We start from the raw sequence: 18,194 nt of genomic DNA, 5'->3' as shown, positions 1-18,194 counted from the left end.
GAGCTCCTTGCTCAGATTCCCTTTATTAAAATCCCCGAGGATAATGATTAAAGAGTCCGGAAAAGTTCGTTCCACACAGAGAATCTGCTCCGCAAGCGCGCGCTGGGCCTCGTGCACGTCCGCGCTCGGCGGGATGTAAACAGCGGCCAGAATGAATGAAGCAAACTCGCGTGGGGAGTAGTTTGCAGTTAGTGAAGATGTATTCCACCGAAGGAGAACAGTGCGTGGAGATTACAGTCACATCCGAACACCAGGCGTTGTTAATGTAAAAGCAGACACCTCCACTTCTGGACTTTCCTCCGGAGAAGTCCCGATGTCTGTCTGCGCGGAGAAGCTGGAATCCTTCCAAATGAAGCTTGAAGTCCGGGATCTGCTCATTGAGCCACGTCTCCGTGAAGCACAGGGCACAAGAGGAAGAAAAGTCCCTGTTCCGCATCAGCAGTGCCAGTTCATCCATTTTGTTGCTGAGTGAGCGAACGTTGGAGAGGAAGATTCCAGGTAAGGGCGAACATGAGCCCCGTCTCCGGAGACACACGAGCACTCCCGCGCGCTTCCCTCTCCTCCGGCGTCTCACTTTTGCTCTTAAAAAGTGGACTAAATCTGCCGCAGCTGCCAAAAAAACCGGTAGTAAATCTGACGGAGTTGAAGTTTTGATGGTTGGAAGCTCTTCACGGGTGTAAGAGCACGCTGACACACGATTTACGAACAATAACAAACATAACACAGAGCACACTAGCACCAGGGCGACCATCCTCTGCGCCATCTTGGTGAAGTCTCAATGGACGGATGCAATGTCTGCATCCGTCTGGAATTTTCCTTTTTTCTTCCATTGTTTCAGGGGTTGGGATAGCAGTTTTCTTTCAGTTCTTTTATATATCTTGTTTAGAATATTTAGTCTAAAGTGGGTCTACAACGTGATTTTTTTCCCTTTCTTTTTGTGAATGACTGAATTGGCTGTGTGAAAAACAAGAAAGAATCAAATACCTGGTGTTGAGTCCACTAATTAATGATCAATTAATGATTCGTTCTCTGTTGCCATTACTATGATGTTGTATTTTCTCAGTTTTTTCCAATATATTTTGGGAGACAAAGTTGTTACCTGTCAGGGACTACAGATGGGGGAAAAAAAGCTTTTTGGCTAATTCTGGTAAATTTGCAGAGACACCTTTTTACGTGTCCTTGGCAAAGTAATAAATAAATAATTAAATAAATCGTGTTTTGCTTTTTGTCAAGAGACTTTTGGCAGGTCGGTTAAAAGTGGAATTTAGTTTATTATTAAACATTACACAAATAAATAATTCTAAAAACTTGAAAAAAAGATTGATGTCTCTGCCTCTTTTTCTCTCTCTTCAGTTCATTTTGGTTATGTTGCTCAAGGTTAAAAACCACAGTATGCCCTTTGCTTCGGTTTTGCCTCCGGGACTCATGAAACTGCTGGCTTCAAGAGAAAATGGGTTTACCTTATATTAGCATATAACTGCAATTAGTGTATTACCCTTCATCTCATTATCACCTAAGTCTAATGAAAATATCTAATTAGAAATTAATCAGCTTTTTCTACATTTTGTTATTCAAATGACCTTTGAACAATAAAAAAAATATTTATTAAATGTCTCTAATTGAAAGACTGTTATCTCTTTGGTACAAATAAATAATATAAAGTAACATTGTATATAGTATTTACAGATTATTAGATGAATAACAGGGCATGGTACATTTGATTGCAATGGATTGCAATGTCAAAGTACTTTAATAAGTACTTTGACATTAAGCATGTCCTATTCCGATTGACTTTTCAAAGTCAACATTAAGTGAAAACAGTATCTGAGATTTAAGATTTTACAGGAGCCTTTTTTGGCCCCTTTGAGTCAACCTGTTCATGGTTATTAAGTGGATGAAGGAGAGTCTGAGGGCAGGGATACCCAGTTTAGCTTAATCTGTTTAGTTTAGTTTAGCAATTGGCTATTGTATTTTATCATTTATTTTATGTTTTTTACAATTAGTGAAGCCAGCTGGGTAAACTGTTTTGTAAAATGGGGCTATAGAAATAAAACAGAATTTGATTGAATTGATGAGCTTGATGTGACATTGTGGCATGATCTTGTAGAGTGGTTAAGACCCTATTGCACTTCACTGGTCCAGCACACCTTCAACAGCTGGGCTTCTTTCAGAATTGGTTGAAGTCACTGGTTACATTTACTTTGGCGTTAAAGGTCAACATAGAGTAGCAGGTGTTTGGCAACTTATTAGGCTGCTTAGGTATTGATGTTATTTTGATGATAGTTGTAAATATTACACCACAACCCACATTTGTACCTTAGTCACAACTGCCCTTTCAGATGGATATGGGTTGTCTGCAGGGGAAAAAATGGGAAAATATCTAAAGGGCAAGTTGGTGGTCCACTCAAACTTTTAAGATTCCAAACCACTTGTTGAGCCCGTAGAGCAAAAATGTTCATGAGTATATTTTCTTATAAGGATGCTGCTGAAACAGGTCACAGCAAACACTTGCACGACATGCAGGGGTAAGTAAAGGGAAGTACATGGAGGTACTTATAGTACATATGTACATATAGATTTTTCGTGTTTTAGCCTCTTGAACCCTTTGCACTTCACTAGGGGACCATTAGTGCTGTTCAAGTGATAACTGTGTGCTCCGTTCATGCACCATGGACTCAGCCTGGCAAAACAGAATTTAGGCAATCATAGTGTGGGCGCTCTACGGGCACTTATGTCTCACCTGTACACCCTTTGCATGCAGCTAACGGGTTGTGGCATAGGGCACCTTATGACAGCATGATCCATAAGTCATAAGTGTGCATAACCTACAATTTTCTAACAAATACTTCACAATACTCTTACCACACGCACAACATCATATGGTCCATTTTATTGACGCCCCTTAATGTGGCAGGTCGTGCCACAAGAAAACTACAAGACACATCTGCGCTCCTTTTAAGATGTAGCCACGCCTCTCAATGACCTTCCATGGGGCCGAACAACCTGAAAACCCAAAGCAGCTATGCAGGACAACTGTCTGTTCAGGTGCAAGTGATGAAGGCCTTTGTATCAAATCAATCAGAAAATTCTCCACATATTGCCTTTTCCGCATATTGCATTGTTCTTCTTACTTGCTTTGTTTGTTTTCTTATTTGTTTCATATTGTTCAAATACACCCTCTCTGAGAACCAAATTGAAAGTTCTAAGAAATAAAAAAAACACCAGACGATCAACGAAATCTAAAAAAATAAATGTTTCCCAAATTATTTTTGAATAACTTCTTCACTGTGGTGTGTGCTATGGAAAAAACGTCTGCTTTGAGGTTCTGACACTTTAGCTAAATTGTTGTAGCATATTTTTTAGTTATAAAGCATCAACCGAAGCCTTAAACAGCATAAAAATTGAAATGTATGGGTTTAACTTATTTTTAATCTAAACTGATTGATATTTCCTTGGATCTGTGATTAATAAATCCCTTCACCTTTATTTTAAGTGTGTAGAACAGATTTTGAAGCTGGATGCTGCATAAATCAGCTGCTGAGATGGACTCGATAGCTTTGAAGATCCTCATTTAAAAGGTTTCAATACATTCTGTAAGTAGTCTAGCAGTTCTGTACTGAGCAGCAGTGATCAGTATATTTCTATGGGATTACCTCTCTAGCTCCCCTGGTTCTGCCTTGGCAGCAGCTCAATAACCCTCACAGACAAGTTATAAGTCCCCAGTCTTCTGCTGAAACCATCTTTATCATCGGAGGATTTTCTTGTATGTCCTCGGCTGAAATGTGGTAAAACTTTGTTATCAATGTGAACTCTTGAACTCAAACTGAACATCAGCTTCCTGCCCTTTTCTTTACCCGTCTTCATTTCTGCTTCCTCTCAGCTGCGAAATCACACGACTTCACAATCTTGTAATCGTAATCTGAAATAAATGACTGGATGATTTTCAGACATTTTACTGTCAATGTAAGGAATTCTAAATCAGGATTTTAACGCTAACATTATTGCATATTTTGTTTTTATGGAACTGTTATAACATAATCCCAAATCCTTCGGCGAACACATAGGTAGGTCACTAAAATCTGCTGCTGATTTAAAGCTCTGTGATTTTTTTCTTTCTCTTGTCAAACCTCCCACCTTTAAGGTTTGCAGAATGATGAATTACTCTGAGGTGTGGAGGGGGTGAGTGGCAGTTAAATTTGTTCATGTCATGCTGACCTTATGTCACCTTATCAAACTCTAAAAAATACCCAACTTTGAGCAAAAATTCTTTATTTCAATGCATGGAACAATTGATAAAAATACTTGTTAAAGATTTTCTTTGGTCCTTTCCTAAATCTTTTATTACAGAGTTAACTCCATTGTCCTAAAATATGAACAGCAACTTGAAAAACAAAGATAATTGAATTTATTTCAGTATCAATATTTAAACAGAAGACTAGAACTACTACAAGATGGAGAATACAAATGTTAGAAAAGCACAGAACTGGAGCACTCATTTTTTAAGCTAAATAACCATCCGGCTTTCTTTTATCACATTGATTTATTTCTTATAGCTTATCAAAAGTTCAATCTAAAACAGCCCTAGATACTTATATCTTCTTGTCTGATCTGCTCGCCGTTTCTCAGTGGATCCATGTGTCTCCTCAGTGCCATTCCTCCCTTTGACCTTTCATCTTTCTCTGCCAGAAATGCCTAATTCTACTTTACACCTTTTATTTCATGACTATACATGATTTCTATACGGTAGTAATCATTACATAAGTATAATCTGCATAAAAATTAGATTTGGCAATCAAAATAAATGAATTAATGAATAGGGAACCTTATGACTGTAACGTACCACCTAATCATAGATCACATATACCAAAATGTGTGCGACCTAAATGCAAGTTTTTCAACAAAATTGACAGGTGGCACATTTGGACGGTCAAGGTGACGGTCCAGTGACAGGCAGGTGACCGGAGGACAGCAGCGCAATGATTGACTGATAGGAGGGTCTCCAAGGTCCCCATAATCGTCTGATTGGCCGATTTCAAACTGCCACCCTCCAGCCATCCCCCTGCCCCCGTGCTGCTGTCCCATTGCCACCAACAGATTGTTATAAACTGTGTGGCAGCAGTGTGAGCACTTGATGATGGCTGTTGACCGGGGCCTGGCGATGACTGGACATCAACCAGGGGATCCCAGCCACTGTGAGACCTATATGTAAATGAGGAGACAGCATTGATGGTGAGCAAAAGTTGTTGTTGGCTGAGGCCGTGGTTGCAGAGCAGAGTGTTGCTTTGACAATATGTGGACAGTTTATAAACCCCGGGCTACAGAGAAGCAGATGGCCGGTAGCACTTAATATGTGATGCCACGGTCTGAAGACCTTTACACATCGTCCAATCAGAGCTGCTGCCGGCCGGCGATCTGACTACCCTGTGGCTGCCCAGCTGTTGCCCCATTTCGTAATTACATCACTCCCTCCCTGACTGTCGCCGTCTGCATTCATATAGAAGCAATTATGTTTAGCATTATGTGATAAGTTTAATTGCGAGCTATTAAACTGTACTGTTAAAAAAAAAAAGAAAATTCTTTACCACATTATAGTCCTTATGCACGAATTTCAAACTTTACCTGTTTAGGTTGAATGGAAGCAACTGACCTTGCAGGGCTGACCTTGTGTGATTACACGCAAATTAGCATCTTTAAATCAGTAGACTACTTATCAATGTGGACTGCTTGTAAAAATGTTCATTTTCTGCAGAACAAATGTATAAAAAAAACTTACTTCAAAAAATAAATGTAATAAGGTCTCAGTTTTAAAAAAAAAAAATACTTTGTGTTTTTCTTTCCCCCACAAGAGAAAGTGTCAATTTCTCATATTTAGAAAAAAAAATAAAAGGTATCAACAAAAAACATATTGATGAAAACGAAATAAGAAAAAAATGTTTTGGGCTCAAATTGGTTGGTCTAATTCTATTGGCTGCATAAACAGGAGGATCATGGCAGAGGTGTTGGAATTGTCTGATAAGTGCAAAATTCATTGTTCAGTCTCCAACTTATTCATGTGGAGATGTGCCCTTGGTCAAGGCATTACCTCCATGTTGATCCAGATGGGAAGTTAGCCCTTGGCATGGCCTCGACACCACTGATGTGTGTGCAAGGATGGAGAACAATGCATTGTAAAGCAATTCAGGAAATTTAACATAGGTTAACATGTTCAGACCTCTACAGTAATCATTTTTCTGAACCAGGAAATCCAGGTGGGATTTGAGTCTCACCAGCCCATTTGCTTTTCATTCATGCTGTCTTTTCTTCTTACAGTAATTCAAATCATTTATTTCACTATGGCTCTGTGTGAATCCATGACTTTTTCACTGACCCTCATCTTTCATAGCATCATTTATCGCTTTTGTTCCCTGTCTTTTTTTAATGACCTTCTCTTATCCATTCATCCAGCTCCAGTTGCCCTACCTTCCTCTGCTTTTCATTCATTAACACCTGACCCATCCCATTTACCAACACCAGCTGGAGCCTCTGATCTCAGCTGTTGTGACTTGCATCATTGTGTTGTGAATGTTTGCAAGCCTTTTAGGCAGTGATGCAAGTGGCATCAGACACATCAGAGATTTGTCTCCATTACACCTGGTCAACACCATTCTCAGACAGAGATGGAGCCAGCTTTTAAACACACAAAAAACGGTGCTTTGCCGAGGTCACCAACACACTTGTATTAAAGGGTCTTTTGTAAATAAAAGGAAATGTTTTCATTCTTCTTTTTTTTTTGTAAGCCGATGCAGGCAATGCACATTTGTAGTAGGAGAGGATGACTTGTTGAAGTCGAGGAAGTGATTCCATGTCAAAAGATGTTGCTTTTCGTGTTGTTCCCTGAAAAAATGCTTGCAAATCTGAATAAATTGTTCTTTCTATAAAGAAAAGACGGTGTGACATTTTTTCCTTCCAGTCTGGGAGAAATGCCTGCGCCTTGGCCATGGGGGAGTGATCAACGGAGCAACAGGTGGCTTCCTGGGGCTGAATCACATCGAGGTGTGTCAACCCCTGCCCAGGAGAAACAGTGAAAGTCCTGCCATTATAATGAGGTTTGTTGAAAAATAAAAATAAAATGGCACTCCTAAAACAAGATGGTAAATTAAAGGAACAAATCTTTTCATTAATGATGGTGTATGAAAAAAATTTATATAAAAAAGCAAGATACCAAAAAAGAAAAAAAAAGAAAAACATGATTAATCTTACCTAGATAACAAATTCAAAAGTCCCCATTGAACTAAATGGAACGGCAGGAGAAGCTAAAATATTGGTGGTGAGGATTACAGAGGAGCTTGACAAACACTGACAACACTGTGTCTGGAAAATGGTTTAACAAGATAACATCCAAGTTGAAATATCTATTGCATGAACAAGTCCTCTTAACCCTCTAATTATTTTGCCTTTTATCTTCAGTTTTGTCGTATGCATGTTGGAATTACATAAAAAGAGTTCCTCATTTAAAGTGGTAAAAGCTGAGTGAGACAAGTTCAGATTATTTGGAAGAAGACAGAATTTCAAATGTGAAGTGGACTTTTTCAACTCTTCATTTTATGCTGTAAGAGCTCTACAATGTACAATGCCATGAAATCTTATGGAGTGACCCAACTGGAGAACCACACTTGCGGTTTTAGAGGGTTTGGTTTTATTCTGGTCTCACGCCATGGATTAGGAGATTGGTACTTTGAAGAATGTCTTCTCCTTATCATCCACTTATTTTATTCAAGCTGTGTTATTCCAGTAGGGGGGGGTTGTTTTTTATAACCCTTGCACTGCCTCCCCTAAAGATAGTTTCTATCAGAACTCAATTTTAGCACAGAGCCCTCTGCATCCTTTTTAACTTTTTGATACTTCAGTCCATTATTTTTCTGTACAGACGACTGACAAATGGGATCATTGCTTACAGGTACTACCTATCAGTTGGCAGTACCTGGTGATACCACTCAGACTGCAATATTAAAAAAAAAATGTCTAACCAGTGTCCTTTTGTCAGGAACTGGTGGTGTAGGATCCAAAATGCCTGAGACTTGGCATGATGGAGAAAATTTAAACATTTAAAAAAATAAACCCAAACATGAAAAAAACAGTGGAGAAAGAAAAAAGATGAGAAAGCAGATGAGCTGACAATCAAGAACTGAAAACCATACTGTACCATACCGTACGATAAGAAATAACTAAATGAAGACAAGCTGTGGAAGATCAGCCTTAACCTGCTGACACTGACAAAGCTATCAACATTTAATGTTTATTATTTAATACATCGCTCACATTTATAACAAGCTACTGAAAGTTAAACTGGTGGTTAGAAGTCAACTGTTGCCATTTTCATTGTTCAAAAATGTGTCATGCATCCTAATGAATAGCTCGAGGATCATAAGTCTATGTTAAGAGGGAGCATCCTCTCCAAATCCATCTGTGGTAACATCACAGCCCTGCTTGTTCCATTGCCCTAAGTCATACAGGATTGTCACAAGCCCATTAGCTGCATCTCAGCACTGTTGTGACTGCTCAGCATGACGTTAAAAGGATTTCAGTCAACTGCTGCACTCACACTGTTAATTTACATGAAGGAATACTACAAATCAAGATAACAGTGATGGAACCTTTTGTAGGAGCTCAGTGAGGGCATGTTTTTCATCTCAATCAGCTGCTGCCACAACACTATAGGGAATTAAGGGTAGAAGCACACAATAATCAAGAAAGAAATCTAAAAATATTTAAAAAGTAAAATGCTGAGAGGGCAACAGAACTGCTTGAAAGGAGGAAAGAATGATGGCATGGAAGACAGACAATCTTAACAGTTGATTATTCCTTTCCCTCCAGAAGAGAATGAAGAAAACATGCTGCAAAAGGGAGCTCACAGTTATGGAAAGGTTTTGTCTGTCATTAATTTATGCCCCCTTGTTTATGAGTCATCGCTTGTTTTCTCGACCTATTTTTAATGGCTTTGTTCTGTATTCACTCTTTTGGGAGAAAAAAAGGAATTAAAAGCATTTTGAGATCCAGCTACTGTTTCAAATGCAGTTTGTCTCAACAAAATGTTTATAAGACCAAAGGCAAGTAGCTTTTTTCACTTTGCATGCAGCCTATTAAGAATAGAAAGTTGTGTTTAGTGTGAAATCCTCAGTTTGTGTCACAGTTTTACCTCAATTGTGTTTTGTGACAAACTGCTCAAAGCTGAATTCATTATGCAGCATTTTTATACCCACCTATAGTGTAAAGGTAGGAAACAGTCCTGTTTACACAGAGCAACACCTAGTATGTTTGCACTTGCCGGCTTTTGCTACTTAGAGGGGGATTTTGTTTGAGAATCGACATCAACAGACTTCACTCATGTTCTTTTGCTTTGACTTTTTTTCCCCCATTCTTAACCTTTACTCTTCTCACTCTGTAGCTGAAGAAAACTCTGCCTTAATGGTGCTGTAAAAAGATATCTTGGTGTGTCTACCAGAAATTCAGAGATTTAAAACTGAGGCTACAATGTAAATCTAAACAAACATGTATGTAAAAATATTACATAGCAAATGACAATGGGGAAAGGAGCATCCATAGACATTACCAAAAATCTGTCATGCTAGACGTGTTTTGACATTTTTGAAAGAACAAATGTGTATGTTTTTCCATCACATGAATAAGCTAAACTTTTCCCTTAACAGTTAAAACTGAAAAAGTGACTGAGATGAGCTATGACATCTTACAGTTGAATTCTTGTTCAGTTGCCTTGAAAAATAAAAACTTTGAAAATATGAATTAATAAAACTCTTCATAAAATGTTTGTTATCATACTTCTCTTTTCAAAAGCAAAAATATTATTTGAAAATGTTTTAAATACAAAAGAAATATCTGATAATGCTTTTTATTGTTCACTGTTTTTATGCTAAAACTGTCAAACCTTCTATTTCATGGTTAAATTAGTATTTCAGTTTAGACTGAAAGGTAGCTCAAAGAATAAACAAAAATAATAAAAGCAACATAAATCTGTTGCTAAAAACTAAATTTAAAACAATCTTAGCAAGGAATGGTGATGTTTAGTTTCAGTTTCCTTCTGCTACTAACTGCAGATGCTTCACTGCACAAGTCTTGGATGCCTCTTGTTTTTGTGTCACAATCCAGAATAATGCAACTTGGCTTTTCAAAAAAAAAAAAAAAAACATCCCATAAAGCCTTGTGTGATAAAAAGCATGTGACACTGTTTCAGTGGTAACTTTCTGCAGTGCAGACCCCCTCAAAGAAAAGAACTTATTTGTGGAGACTGAGGCTGAGCTGCTTGAATCGCCCTGCAAACCAAAGAAAATGAAAAATAATGAGGAGGTTTTTTTTTTTCTTTTCAGACAACTTTGACAACAATAGGTCATTAAGACCTACACTTCAAGAATATGTTTTAATATGTTTTACATCTGAAAAGAAAAGTGAAAGGAAAAAAAAAAGTTGGGGTACTATTAGCATTGATGCAAAGTACTTACAAAGTAAAAATAAGCCAAGGTTAAATACATTTTTCATTTGTGTCTTTCAGGTGACAAAAAAGCTCCTTAAATAACTACAAAAGCATTTTTATCAGTGTCCAGTCTTTGAAATGATTTTATTAATTCAAAAGAATCGGTTTCTGATAGTTGGTACACATCTGCTGACAAATGGGGGGGATTTTGACCATTATTTCTAAAACAATAAGGTATCCAGGTATCACTTATGGCTCATTAAACATCACAATAGCTACTGAAAGCTCATAGTTACTCTGATCATCCAAAAGCACTAAAGTTAATAGTGTTTGTTTGTCTTTAAAGAGCCAATTCTTATCCTCTGATTGAAGCAAGCTGACTGAAATCACAAATAGACTATTTAGAAACAAATAAATTCCAGTAACAAAGTTCAAACCACTCAATTAATAACAGATTTTCCTCTTCCCTCAGGGAGTTAGCCAAGAGCTAAAGCTGGTGAAATAGGTAATTTAAATTTGGATTCTCTTGTTTAGAGATCAAATTACATAGTCAAATCCAATCTTGAGCCTTGATCAATTTCCTGCTTTGGCAGGGTAAACCACAGGCCCTTGGGACAGCCAATTTTGTTCCGCGTAATGAGTCAAGTCCAGCTTTTTATTTGTTGGATTGACTCTCAATGTTTATGCAAACAGTCAAAGAAAATCATTGAAGTTGCAGGATTTTCACATTTTTGAAGCTGGGGATGAAATGTTTTATAAAATTACCGTTTCCACGCAAGTCATATTATTAATAGGAGGATAACAGAACGATTAAAAAAAAAATGGGCCTTAATAATACATTTTTTATTTTACCAGGATACTCACAGATACTTTTGCCTGCAGGTCCTAGTGCGTGTGACCGGAGGGACCATCAACTGGAGGACGAAGTCTGGCTGGGCGAGGACACGTCTCGGTTCTAGAGTAGTGACTCTTTAACCCTTGTGCTATCTTAGATGACCCCACCCTTGCATTGACGTCGTCTCCCTACCTACCAAGATTTCATGTAATCCATGGACACCAGTGAAGATCACAAATCATTGAAGAAAAAAAGCACTAGTGGGGTCTAGCTGACCCAACTCCCAATGTTGTGCCTAGGATAGCACAAGGGTTCCTTAATTCTTTTAATTGAAGCTGCTTTTAATCTTGTGTTTTAACTTTTTCTCCAGGACTTTTTTATTTTTTTTAGTAGTTTTTAATCCCACAGCTCAGAGGCCATAAATAAAATATTTTTCGTGGCCCAGGGTCAGGTCATCTGTGGTAGTTTCACGTGTGCTCTCACCCAGTTCATTCTCCTAGCTCAGTAATAACCACATATTTCATATCCCCATCCATAACCAAGTCTACAGTTCTTACAGTATTCTAAAGAAAGCCATTAAAACAATAAAAACTATTAAAAGTTCATGAATAAGAGCGACAAAAGCTCTGTTAAAGCCGGTTCACACAGTCAGCCAGGCCCAGTAGCATATCCTTGGTGACCTCTATAGCAGCAGCGGCCCCTTTTCCCCTCCAGGTGTAGTTGATCCTTCAGATGTGGGTTCTACACACACAATCAGAGCAAAGGCTAGTACTCCGTTCTAAGCACACATTCACTTAAGCGTCTCCAGCGGGATACTTGCACACAAGGCAGGGAATAAACTCTGCCATTGCTGTGTTTAAGAGCGACACACGTTTTACCGGCACACTCAGTTCCCTGTCCACAGCCCACGATCTCACAACCCCTTGAGGTGGCTGCCACAGTCTTCTCTACCCCCTCTGGACTCACCAGCAAGTCCTTCCCAGGCTGCCCTTTTGTGCTTCTTCTGCCTGGTTCCTCTTTCGGCTTCTGATTACTCGGCTCGCGGGTGAGCTTCCTCTTCTAGATGTTCATTAGGCAGTCACTAAAACTACCAAAAAATGCACTAACTCCTTCCAAAAACACCATAAAGACAAAAATATGTACGCAAAAACCGTTTACAAAAATGTACATATAGCTTCATAATCTGCTGGATCCTTTTTGGGGTCATGGGGCTGCTGGAGGCAAGCCAGCTACTGCTGGATGAGTGCGGGATTCACCCGACAGTCTGTTGCAGGGCCTCACTCACTCACATTCACAACTAGGGACAATTTAAAGACACAAATTAACCTACAAAAAAGTTTTAGGACTGTAGGAGGAAACCGGAGTGCCTGGAGAAAACCCAAGCTGGGATTTGAAGCGGGGCCTTCTCACTGTAAGGCAAGACCGCTAACCATGCGTGTAACACTCTAATTTCATAGAAAATATTCTGTCAACAAAAGACCACATCGCTGCGGTGTGTATAAACCAACAGCTATGTGTATTGCTAGACTGGTGGAAAAAGTAGATTAAACAGACTTTGAAAACGGCAGGGTATAAAACTTAAACTAATATATAAATTATTCCAGGAAGTCCTATGCATTCGATGAAATGATGGAACATTATGCAGCCAGACAACATAAAAAAAGGCGCAGCAAGCACCACATATGCCTGGAAACACAAACATAATCAAACACATGAAAGAGCCAAAAGACACCCTGGACAACTTGAAAGGAGCTGGATACCTTTGGAAGGCTCATTCATTACACGGGTACTGTACCATGACTGACTTCAAACACCGTCTGTTCAGAGATGGAGGCCCACAAGTTCACAATGAAGATGTTTGTCCACAAACAAACTGTTGACATTCTCTTCTGGGGAGCTGCGGCTAACCGTGCACTTGTTTTAGTTTGGTCGGCGTTACGCAAATTGCAGCACACTTGCATCAGCAATTTGTACAAAAGTGATCTGCAAACACTGGAAAGCAGCCATTCTCAAAGTACAAACAACACAATCTGCACAGCTTTCAAATGTGTTAATGTCTTGTGTTTGTAGAAGCATTGATCTGATGACTTCTTAGCATTTATTCAAAGTGATTCTAAAAACTTTTCAAATCCTTTCCTTCAAGAATGAAATACGACACCACTTAAAAAAACTTCTATTGAAGTAACTGCTGTGAAACAAGTTTAATTGAATAATTTATCATTTCAGTAAAAAATGTTACACTTTTGCTAAGTTTTTCATTTTGCATTTTTCAAAAAGTATTTTTTCTCTATTCGTCTAAAATTTTGAAAAAAACAGATAAAACCTTTAAATCAAATTGTTTCCAATCAGAAACTGAAGAGATTGCAACCGTTTTCAAGGATTCTCAGACACTCAAGTCATGTTTTCATTAAGAGAACCGATTAAGTAAGCTCAAAATTGCATTTCTGGGTATTTCATCGTTAAAATTGTGATTGAGCAGATGAAAAAAAATGCTGTTGGAAGAAGCTTGTGAATGTATCGTAGAGCCTACAACAGCAAGCTGCAACCAAAGTTAAAGTTAAAGTCCCATTATTTTTTCCTCTGGATTTCAACCATCCCCTGGGAGAGTACATGGTGAGCTGCAGACACAGCAAGGCTGGGAAACCATTTGATAGTTTAACCCCCAATTCAACACTTTTGTGTCTATCAGGGAGGCATTTGTGGGTTATTTTCCTAAACTGTGGCCTAATTCATCTGAGAAATAAAAGAAAAAATAAAGATGACAGGAGTCTACAGACTATTGAGTGCAAGGAGAGCTTTGCCCTTCATTGACACATGGGAGGTTTACCCGCTCTTTAGGGGAATACTTTTGTCTAGGATTGTTGCACAAACCAAAGGTGATGAAGATGTTGTGAGTGAGTTTTCATAGAAAAGGAAATAGTAACATTTGGTATTATCCTTGATCCTGTTTCAGAAATTAAATTATAAAATGTCCGTTCTACAACTTGCAGCACTGACAATGAGGGGTAAACTGCAGACTGTGTCCATGCTCAGCTGGGATTAGGCACAGGCTCCCTGCAGTTTGCTAATGCTCTGTCAATTCTGGTACAATATCAGCAGGTGCAGGAATAAGGCTGTGCCACAACGTGAAGCACAGCACATGCATTAATAATCATCTGCATCTTTTCTAGAATTTCTCTCAGACCAGTTCAAGCATCTCTGGGATTTTGATGTATTTTGGCTGAATCCTCTAATTCAATGGCTCATAAAATCTCCAAGCAAGTATTAAAAAAGGAAATCAATACAATTAACAGGGATGTCCTATTCTGATAACATGACAGGAAATCAGGTCTAATCATGTGGTTCCAGACTCGATTGAAAGCAGATGCTGCATCTCGATCAGGGATCAGATTTTAATTTTACTATTTTAATCACCGCTAAATGGTTTAAACTTATTAATACAGTTAAATAGTGCACTAGACATAAAATGCAGTAGAATATGGCACTACTTTGGGCAGGAGGTGCACAAAATTGGTTCAGTAAAGTTAGCGAGATATTCACAAATTCTGACTTCGGAGCTTAATAACTTTAAGAGACAGTCTACAAAGTGCAAGCACAGGGTTAAGGTGAAAAACAAAAACAATCAATTTAGGTGTTGGATGAGAAAAATAAACAAAATTAAATTAAACAAAGCTGGATAGGGTCCTTTGGAATTATTATATTTTATTTTATTTTATTATTGTGTTACATAAGTATTGGATCAGGACTCGGATTCTCAAACTCAAATCCCTCAGAATTGGATCGGGGCCCAGAGAAAACCTGATCAGGACATCTTACAATTCAAGACACTTCATTTGCCTAGTTTGCTTTAGCGTACTTTCACTGTTTGGCAATGACATCTAGTGAACTTGTTTCACCAGAACCTAACACACCTGTTCAAACTCCAAACTTGCATTAGTGATGGAAGTCCCACGGGCTTGGAGCTTCCTCCAATTGTATCTGCAATCTGTTCTTTTCCTAAAGGAAGCCAGACTGAAATTAATCATTTCTCACTTCTTATTATCAGTTTGTCCTGGAGAACAAAGTCTGTATGCAGCATGAGTTAGTACTATATGTGGAAACCCTCAAAGTCTCCATCAGCTCATCAAATAGGCAACAGAGAGAGAGAGAAAATGAATGAGCAGAGATGAAAGTTGGGGTATTAATAGAGAAGAGAAAATAGAAAGGATATGGGGTACAACAGAGTTAACCATCAAACACTGCTTTAACTTCCCATCCACACATTCCACCTTTTCATGACTGACAGCATGCTGTCCGAGCTCTGGCATTTAAATATCCCCTTCTTTTCTCCTCCTCGTTCCTGTCTTTAATTTACGTTAAGTTATCAGCTAAAATGCACCTTATCAGTCACCCAAAAATAATACACAGAAATGTGGCATTCCAGTGTCTTTTTTCATCCAAAGGTAGGTCACTCTTCATGGGTCAAGTTATTGCATTAAGTGCATTCACTCTTCTATTCACTCTTCTTTCTCTGCCTTTGTGCATAAAATATAGAGAAAACACAACAAAGGTGGGGTTCAAAGGTTTGACACACAAAACAATGCTAAAGAGTTCCCCAAAAATTGCCTGAAAGCTTTTCTGAGGCATGGAGGTTTGCAGAGAATGTGGGAGTAAAGGAGAAGGGTGAGGTAGGAGTGAGGATATGATGGACAGCCTAGGAGGGGGAGTGGAGAGGTGTTACATCTTGTTCACTTATGCTGCAGGTTTTGGAGGAACATTTTAATCATAGTCCAACAGTGCCATCATGTGTCCAAAAGAGTTTTTAGTGTCACCTGGATTGCCTGTGCAATGTTTTCTGTAAAGGTAAATTATTTAATGCTTTTTTTTTGTTTTTGTTTTTTTAAACAGACAAAAAGGACCTAAAGTACCTTTACATTATACAGTAATGAAATGTGACAGATACCAGTTGTTCTTTAATTTTTTGGGCATAATTTAACTATCAACACTTATGTTTGTGTTGTATTTAATAAAAAAAAAACAGTCAGTTTGACAAGATTCAACCTCATAAAAGCCATCCTTGGAAAGCTATCGTCATACTTATGTCGTCCCCTGTCTCTTTCTAACAGTGGATATAAATCCTGTCCATCCACAGAGGTTGGGAAAACTGCCTTTTCCTCTCCTGCTCCTATCTCATGGAATAGTGCGCAGAACTCTCTGCAACTGCAGAAACACATCTTCCCTAAGATGCATTAAAACAAGGCCTTCTGAGTGTGTGATCGAAGAGTGCACATGTTATTTTTGAGCTGATTTAAAATACATTTTATGTTCATGTTTTTTATGTTTGTTTGAGTGTGTTTGTGCCAATGCCTCTTGGCCAAGTCTATCGAAAAATAGATTTTATCCCAAGTGACCTCCTGGTAAAATAAAAGATGAAATAAATAGAAAATAATAAAAAGTAATAAAAACATATACTTAAAAAAAAAGGAAATTCAAATACATGATTTTCTGTGTTAATGAAATAAGTTGGTTTAAAATATTGAAAACAATTTATTTAAATAAAATGTATATTAAAATAAGAGAAGGTGAAAACATTGGATTAAGAATAAATAGTGTTTTTACAGACCCAGACGTTCATCCACAACTCCCATTATTTGTCCACCTCCTAATGAGACACTCGCCTTTCCCTTCAGACACCATCAGAACCACTTTGGGAAGAATGGGAAAGTCTCACTCTCACTAGCCTGAATGTGGCAGCATGAGAAAACGGCTCAACAACGCCACCTGGGGCTGCTCAGTCCCAGGAAAAGATTAAAGAACGGCAGGTGGTTTGTTTTAAAATATAATTCATTAGATTTCTGTTAAAAACAATGTTAAGAAACCCCTTCATAAAAAACAACAATCCTTGATAAAAGTCAGTTAAAAGATTCTGGAGGAGGAGCTTACCAAGGTGGTTAAAACAGCGTAAAAAACAAAGCAAACGTCCTTTTTGTGAAACACTGCACACGTGATGGGAAACCACACAGCACACTGGGACCCACCACCAGACACAGCAGTCCACCACCTCGGCCTCCCACCTCCTGAAACAAGAATAAAATTGACCATAAAAGCCACACAATTAAAAGTAAAGATGAAAAGGTGATTAATGTTCAGGGGCGTTGATAAGCTGCCCGACCACCACCGATCAGCTGGTGGGAGCCGCCCACAGTCCGTCGAGACGCCACAGCAATGAGAGGTCTCCGTGAGCTGAGCGTATTGCTCCAACCGGTTCTGTCGTGGCGGGGGTGGGAACCGGGACAGAAATCAGTTAAAAACGGTAAAGGCAAAGCAGCAGCTTTAATCCCCTGTTTGCGGGGAGATGAGAAGGGCGTTTAGCCAAAACACGTTCCTGAATAAAAAAGGAAATAAAGAGTTTGCAGTAGCCTTAATTGAAGGAGGAAGGCCAGCTTAACATACTGGTCACTGAGAGGAGGGCGGATCTAGGTGAACAAAGTCACGTCATGCTTGCAGACTACTGCCACCACGCCGCAGATGCGCCAAAGCCTGGCTGATTTCTCATGTACAGGGAACTGTGAACGAGTCTGCTCGTCAGTTCTCAATCCCTGTTCAGTTCGGAGAACTCAAAACCTGGCTTACCTGCCTGCCAACCCCCGTTCCACTTCCTGATACCTTGATGTATGGCAACAGCACGAGTTCATGTCCAAACGGGGAGGAAGAGGGCTTTTAAAGCACCGCCACCACATTAACACAAGTGTGTTGCCTGCCGCCTCATAATTAGTAGGTGTGTCCTACTTGCCACATTAAGTTATACTCTGAGTGTGTTTTGAGCTTTGGTCTTAGTAGTGGCAACAATGGCAAAACCTGACACAGGTAAGTGAATGGATGGATTTGGACAGGCCTCAGTGCTAGAGGTTGGTA

Source organism: Oryzias latipes, chromosome 10 (assembly GCF_053564925.1).
Source record: "Oryzias latipes strain Hd-rR chromosome 10, Olatipes_Hd-rR_3.1".
NCBI classification, from domain to species: domain Eukaryota; kingdom Metazoa; phylum Chordata; class Actinopteri; order Beloniformes; family Adrianichthyidae; genus Oryzias; species Oryzias latipes.
This window is presented reverse-complemented; position numbering follows the sequence as displayed.